Here is an 8,689-nt window from a genome sequence, read left to right as displayed (position 1 = left end):
TTAAACCTTTAAAGTTCTAATTGTGAAGCTCCATCTATGTTGTGATGTAAAAACCATAATGGGTACTGATTAAAACAATGAATAAAGTCAATATATAATTCTGGAATTTCTATGTAAATAAAAACAAAGATGTAGAGGTGAGGATAATATGGGCTTATAATACTGGTGTTAGGGTTAATATTGAAATATGCTAATTCCCAAATAAATCAGTGAAGATTATATCAAATGGAAAAGGCTTAATAGGATAAGTGAGAGTAAGACCTGAATGAATTTAAGAGATCTGCTCTTGATAACTTGTCCATAACAGAGATGTATCCTGATGTTACAAGAAATCAGGGAGAACTGGTTAAACAAGGCATATTGTTCTTCATGGCCCTCTAAATGAAAGGGAGTGTCTAATAGCTACCCATCCCCTTTGTTTTAGAGAGAACTGAAAGATAAAATATTCTTTTTACTTAAAAGAACATGTGGGGTAAGAGTAGAAGTGAGATTATACTGACTGAGCTCCTTGTATGCCAAAATCTAGGGCAAAATATATATTTGTATGCAACTTTTTGAGATTTGTTAAACCCTACACTACATTATCTGATGGGAAAGTTAAGATAATGGTGCTAGTAAAAGCCATTTACTTTAATTTATAATTGACTCAATACAGGGAGACTACAACTACATCAATTATATATTAGAATAGATTAAATTGTGTTCCGTTATCAGCAATATTACACTCACTCTGCCCCCATGCAAGATTGTGGCCAAAACTTTCAACCTTGCCTGTTTGAAGTTAGATTCTTAACTCCATATCTAGGCATTTAAATCTATGGCCTGATTTGAAGGCCTGCACATCCATGAATTCCTCTGTAGTCATAGGCAATGCTGCTACTCATCACCTTTGAAAATCAGCCCATGTATATTTAAGAGCCTAACTTTAGACAGCCAGGTTTGAAATCGTTGGTTTGTGTGGCCCCATTAAATGAACTGCAGCGTTAATTTCTTGATGCAAGAACCCTAAGTGGGGGTGAATAGTGAAAAGGAAATACTTTAAATATTGATCTATTTCAGGATTGCAGCAGCAGTAATAAGGGGAGTATTAATAAGTTTGGCTTCTAGATTGCCCACCAAAAAAACCCACAAAAGTTATAGCAATTACCAAAATAACTTGGTAGGTATAAAAATATATTTTAAAACATAAATAAAATTGATACCACTTAATTTTATCTCATATCAAGAAAACTCTCCACTTCTACCCTAGTTGTTTCCTGTTATTGTTGGCACAGTGGCACTATGGGCATATGTGTACTGGTCCAAGCAATCCTTCATGGTGTAACATTCCCTTCAGGAGTGACTGATTAGGTAGCACTTCTGACTGCTGTTGTACAGGTCTCACAGGGACTGGTAGTCCAGCTCTTTTCATGGCCAGCCTGGTCTTCACAACCACATCAGTTCCTGGTACCTGCTACCTTTTTGCTGAAAACATGGCTCCTTACTCTTGTGCTGCTGCCTAGTTTGGAGCAGTGCTTGTTTTCCTTGTACGGGGGCGAGAGAAGTGTGTCCAGTCCCAACTAGGGTACTCCGAGAGATATAAGAATATAGCAACTTGAAGGAGATGGCAGAACCCTGATACTCTTGCGAGGAGGCCCAAGATGGCGTAAATGGAACTGAGGCAAGGGCAGCAAAAGGTGAAGGAGAATGAGGAGTTCAAGGGTTCCTGCATCTTTTATACCAAGTTCAAAGTTAAATGTAGCAGGGACCCTACCACCATCTCTGTAATTACCGTATACACTTCACATCTGAAGGGGAGGAAGGCACTCTTCTCCCCAGAGAGATGCATGAGGAAGAAGTGTTTGGCATGGGATGCAGCTGGACCCCTGCCTTTCATTGTGAATGTCTCATGTTAGCATATGTTATCCCTGGAGGAGAGAGACTTTGGTAGATGGAAGTGATCATTAATGCTCCTTAAATAAACCCTGCTGTAGGCTGATCTGCCCAAAGTCTTGGCAAATATACTCCTGTATGCTGGCTTTGCTGTGGGAGAGGTGGCATCTAACACTACCCTCTTTCTCCCCAATAGGTCTGAAAATACTTTATGGTGCATGTTTTCACATCCACACCAACCTGCCCCTTTCCTCTGTTGACATTAGGAGGCAAGCATAAACCCAGATCTCATACTCACCTTATACTAAAACCTCTCCTTTCCCCCATCCTGTTGTCTGTGCAGAAAAAAAATTGTAAACAGCTTTTTTTTTTTTTTAATTGCAGAGGCCATAACTATCAATATTAGCACTAAGCAAGTATATAGCACCTTAACTGAGGCAACACTAATAAATGGTGTGACAGACCCAGACCAGTGGGGTACAGGAGTCTGTTAGAGGGCAAATATACTGGTCACTGGATGAGTAGTTTTCTGTTCCCTGAGTGACCAGAACAGGGGCTACACTAGAGTAATCAGGAACCTGCTAGAACCAGTTAAGGCAGGCAGGCTAATTAGGACACCTGGAGCCAATTAAGCTGCTAGAATCAATTAAGGCAGGCTAATCAAGGCACCTGGGTTTTAAAAAGGAGCTCATTTCAGTTTGTGGTGTGAGTGTGAGGAGTTGGGAGGGTGTGCTGCTGGGGGACTGAGGAGCACAAGCGTTATCAGACACCAGAAGGAAGGGCCTGTGGTGAGACTAAGGAAGGTGTTTGGAGGAGGCCATGGGGATGTAGCCCAGGGAGTTGTAGCTGTCATGCAGCTGTTACAGGAGGCACTATAGATAGGGTGACCAGACGTCCCGATAAAATCGGGACCGTCCCGATATTTAGGTATTTGTCCCGCGTCCCGATTGATCTTCGGTCGGGACGCTGCACTCCCGTTTTTTTTTTTTTTTTTCTCTGCTGGCAGCACTCAGCTGTTCTCGGCTTTTTTTTTTTCTCCTCTGACTGCCCGCAGCACTTGGCTGTTCTCAGCTCCCGCCCCCGACTGCCGGCAGCACTGGGCCACAGTAGGGAATTGGGAGAGAGAGCTGTTTGTGTCCTTACACCGGCAGCACTCAGTTTTTTGGGTTTTTTTGCTCCGCCAGTGGCCCCCCCCCCCTTGTGTCCCGATATTTTCTTCCTGTCATCTGGTCACCCTAACTATAGACAGCTGCAGTCCACAGGGCCCTGGGCTGGAACCTGGCGTAGAGGGCAGGCCCCGGTTCCCCCCAAACCTTTCAATTGACCTGGACTGTGGGGAAGGTCTCTGGGCTGTTCCCCAACCCACATGGTGAATCTCTGAGGCAAGAAAATCCGCCAATAAGCACAGGACCCACCAAGATAGAGGAGGAACTTTGTCACAATGGTTTAATGTAGTTGACATCATAGGGGAACACACATATGTGCTTACATGTTGTTTAATAGCCGCGCTTTTAAGGCATTACAGGCAGCTTGGCAAGACGCCATAAATCATTAATAGAAACATGCTACACTTCAGTTTACAAATTCAAGATCACACAATATACATTTCCTTCTACAGTTGCTGTAGCATTGCAATCACTGAGCTGGAGGCATTGTATTCGCTTTGAAAAGGCAGCATGTACTGTGCATGCACACAGCATGTGCATGGGTTACAGCTGGCACAGAAGGGAGACACATTGAATGTTAAAAAGCATGGTGCAGCATGGCTGGGGACAACACAGAGCCAAACAACCACCACTATGGACAATCACCAAAATCCATTTATGGTGCCATGGGATACTGGCAGAACAGCCTGTTAATTTTTAAGCACAATTTTCCAGTGCGTGGGCACCCTTTCACAATTATTTCAGCAAGTAATATTTAACCTTTGCCTGGACACTGAGTCAAAGATGCTTAGGCCACCCACCATGATAAGATGTTCCCATGACCATCGGATGAGACCTCTAGGGCCATCACTTTCCGGATGTTTGAACTGAGCAGAGAGCCTGTCCACCTCACACATCCATCCTAAAAATAGGGGCTCGCTCTTGGTCTCACAGATACTATATAGCAAGGAAGGTTTTCCTCACTGAGGTTGTGATCTCACAGAACATTCCAGCTGCCCTCCAGTCTCCCAAAGGAACACTCCATGGTCATTCTGCAATTGCTCCAGGCAGTACTTAAGCAGCCCAGAAGCATGGAAAGGTGTACCAGTGTGTGATCCAGGGAAATAAAGGCTAGGCAGTGTCACCAACAACCAAGATGGGGTTTCTAAGCATGTCAACTAAAAGGAGGGGGAAAGTGCTTTCACCTCCGGAAGAAATGCAGTATTTCTAAAAATGCATGTAGTGTGGACTTTTCCAGAGCAGACCGTATTTGTCAGGTATGCAACCACGGGGATATATAAAAAGGCCAACATAACCATCAGGAAGTACCCCCGAGCCTGGGGATGGAGGAGTACACAGAATGGGGACATTGTTTATTACCATAGTGCATAGAAACCCAATAGATCAGGATCCCATTGTGCTATTGCCCCAGCAGTTTGGGAAGTCCAGCTCACTGAATCTGTTGATTATTGTCATGTTCTTCTGTACTAGATATGGACCAGTCCCAGCACTTGCTTATATACACCAGGTGTGTTCATCATAAGATCCTCTGATGCTCTGCCAGCTATGGCTGAGGTTCATTTAAATAAGATATTTTACACACAGTGCCACATCATGGCTGAACGGTGTAATACAGATTAACATTCCCTTACAATTATTTCCTGCACATTGCCTAGCCTGATTAATCTGAGCAGCAGGACACACTACTGCTTTGCATACCTTGCTAATGACTGACCCAACTTGATTTTTCCAACATTATATTGATTTCCTACCATTCAATAATGGTCTGGGTTTCATGCTTCCATATGCAATTGCCATGCTTCTACACTGCAAGGAAAACTTTCATCTTGTTGTTTTTGGGCTATGAGGCTTGCTATTGCCTCTATTACAATAGAGAACAGAGCTATGTTCCTCTGTGCCACATCTAGGGTTGCAGCAGACAGTTCGTAAATGGCGTGCAATAGCAGCTGAGAGAACAGAAGGAAATGTGGGCTCTTCTCCCCATGCGCCCAATTCCCTGAGAGGCCCACAATACACAAAGACCATTTCTAACAAGGCAGTGCATCTGAAGGTGATGTGGAGGACACTGTAATGCCTACCAACAGTGGAAAATGCTTTTCACTAATGCATTTCGATGGCATGTGAACACAATGCATCAGCACAAGCAGTCAAGTGTGAATATGCTCTCCCAAAATAGTTTTGTTGTTGGCATTATGCTGATAAACTTTCTTAATTTTTTCACTCTTCACATAAGAATTTGTCATTCTCCTTGCCTGTTGCTGAACCCCCACTATATATATATATATACGAAAGATTCACCAGAACTGCATATGATATTCTAGATGAGATTGCTGATTTATATAATAGTATATGTTCTCCATCCCCATTCCTATATATGTACCCTAAAATTCATTTGCTTTCTTGACATTGCAGCACACTGAGCAGAAGTCTTCAGTGTGCACAACAAGGCCCAGATCTCTTTCCTGAGTTGATAGTTAATTTAGAATCCAGTAAGGTATAGGAGTAATTCAATACCAATTATGGTTTCAGAGAAACAATTGCAAGGTTGGCAACAGCTATCTCAATCTATGCAACAAATTGGAGAAATGGTCTGAGGTAAACAGAATGAAGTTTAACAAAGACAAATGCAAAGTGCTCCACTTAGGAAGGAAAAATCAGTTTCACACATACAGAATGGGAAGAGACTGTCTAGGAAGGAGTACGGCAGAAAGGGATCTAGGGGTTATAGTGGACCACAAGCTAAATATGAGTCAACAGTGTGATGCTGTTGCAAAAAAAGCAAACGTGATTCTGGGATGTATTAACAGGTGTGTTGTGAGCAAGACACAAGAAGTCATTCTTCCGCTCTACTCTGTGCTGGTTAGGCCTCAACTGGAGTATTGTGTCCAGTTCGGGGCACCGCATTTCAAGAAAGATGTGGAGAAATTGGAGAGGGTCCAGAGAAGAGCAACAAGAATGATTAAAGGTCTTGAGAACATGACCTATGAAGGAAGGCTGAAAGAATTGGGTTTGTTTAGTTTGGAAAAGAGAAGACTGAGAGGGGACATGATAGCAGTTTTCAGCTATCTAAAAGGGTGTCATAAGGAGGAGGGAGAAAACTTGTTCACCTTAGTCTCTAAGGATAGAACAAGAAGCAATGGGCTTAAACTGCAGCAAGGGAGGTTTAGGTTGGACATTAGGAAAAAGTTCCTAACTGTCAGGGTGGTTAAACACTGGAAGGAGGTTGTGGAATCTCCATCTCTGGAGATATTTAAGAGTAGGTTAGATAAATGTGCATCAGAGATGGTCTAGATAGTATTTGGTCCTGCCATGAGGTCAGGGGACTGGACTCAATGACCTCTCGAGGTCCCTTCCAGTCCTAGAATCTATGAATCTATGAATAAGAAAAGAAGAGACAACCCTCTCTCCCAGCTTTATTATACTTTCAGGCATGTCAGCTGAGATGACTAGTAAATTGGATGCATTGAAGTTAAGATGAGTGTTGGCCCAAAGACAGCAACCAGAATGCACTGATGTGAGACTGAATGTAGTCGCATGGATACCAAAGTAGTAGAGACCCTCTAATATCTACAGTTATTCATTTAAAAGAGTGACTCTAGAGATCCCACATAAGGTTTCAAGGTTTCACGTCCATCCCCATTGTCCTCAATTGTGGGTAATCCAGAGTTCTGTGGGACTTTAAAGACTGAGATGTGGCCAGAATCAGGTCAATGAACCAATTGCTTGGAGGTGAAACTATTATGTCTTATGATGAGATCAAAACTAAATATTATTTCCCTTCCCTTACATTTCATCTATATCTGCAATTACAATGCTCTGCGATGGAATCACTAAGATTAATAGACAGTGAAATAAGGATTAATGTCTTAACCATAGGGAATAGTACTTGAAATTGACATGAAGGAATACCCACATTTCATCAGTAGATGGAATAAAGATACTAATGGGGGGGGGGGGAGGAATGCCACAAAAAGTGCCTGCAAATATGAAACAGAGACAAGTTCTGCAATTTGCAATACCAGTAGGCAAAGCTGCTTAGAAAGCCTATATCCAACTCTAGTTAATTAAAGAATATTTTCAAAGCAAGAAAAAATTGCTGCTGGAGAGAATTTGGAGAAATTGGAACTTTGATCCACAAATGGTGGATGTGCCCTTCTAGCAGTATCTCCTGTTCCAAAATCAGAGAACAAATAAGCCTAATTACTAAATGCAATATACCAAATTACTGTTTTTAGACCTTCCTAGGATGGGTTATAAAAATAGCTTACTAAAATCTGCAAGTAGCAAATCTGAATTTGGTTTGTGGTGGTGGGGAAAACAATCTTTCTATCCTCATGTCACAGAGCCTGCTACCACAAAGCTGAAAACCAAGGACTGTTTAGAGATAGGGCCAATATTACATGATCTGCCAAAGCCAGAAATGCTTTTTGTCCAGTACCAATATTTTCAACTCTTATCATACAATTTAATAGTTTACATAGCTAACTTTCAAAAATAGTGATATTCGCTAGGTGATGTTTGTGTTTTAGCAGATAATGCTGATTACTGTTGGCTCCCACACACTTCAGTTCCAGTTAGCAACCAGTATTCTCATTAACTCCTAGAGCTAGAATATTAAAAAGTCTAGAAGCCCCATACACTCTGACTAACCACCTTGGGCTGGCTGAATTCGCTAACCAATGGACAGAATCATTTATTACATTCCACCACTTAAAGAGATATCATGGAATGAACTTTAAACAGGATTCTTGTCAGAACAAACTTTCAGTAAGTCTGTCCTATAAAGCAGAAACTAGTGGATTTTTTATAAATCAAATCTAATAGTGCCATATTTAAAGTATGTTTTAGTCCAATTTAAGGGTGTAGTGTAACCCCAAAGTAATCAAGTTCCAAGTCTTTCCACTTAAGCAATCTGTGCCTACCACTGAATACTTGCACTACCTCTCATTTGTCAGCATTTACCATAAATCCTGCTCTTTCCCCAAGAGTATTGACCTCTACTGTATATTGCACTGAATCTCTTCCATTCTTTACGGTAGCTGTGTTGAACACCTGGCTCATGCATGTACCTGTATTTACTCTGATGTATTTATGTAGTCTGCTTGCTATATTCACATTTTCCAAAACCCACAGTGTGATTAAAACAAAATTTGGCCCTCATCATTGCAAAGAAAAGCTTCTAAATGTGATGTGTGAATTAATGCAGTGACGTTTCCCTGAGTCTGCAGATGAAACATGCCTACAAGAAGTATGAACTCCCATACTTGGTGTTTCATTCATCTCATTGGGGTAAGGGTAATAATGCTAACATCTAAAGTCTGTCTTTATTATGTTTTAGAATTAACTGTCTCATTGCTGATTTAGCATATGAAATGGAATAGCGGATGTAAAAAAACACTGGTGGGTGGAAACTGAAAATTGCAAGGACAAGAGACAGGGATGGGGGAAAGAAACAGAGAAAGAAGGATGGAAAAAGCTGATACAAAAGAGCAGTATTATCAGTGGTTGGAAAGGGGAGTCTATGTTCACACCTGGTGATGCTGGGGTGGGGGCAATAAGCTGCTGAACAAATGTTAATTAAAAGTTAATTTACTACATAAAGGCCTTTACCCTCAGTCCTCGTGCAGAACCACTGTGGGTCAAAGTTGGCA

Source organism: Chrysemys picta, chromosome 2 (genome assembly GCF_011386835.1).
Source record: "Chrysemys picta bellii isolate R12L10 chromosome 2, ASM1138683v2, whole genome shotgun sequence".
Taxonomy (NCBI): domain Eukaryota; kingdom Metazoa; phylum Chordata; order Testudines; family Emydidae; genus Chrysemys; species Chrysemys picta.
This window is presented reverse-complemented; position numbering follows the sequence as displayed.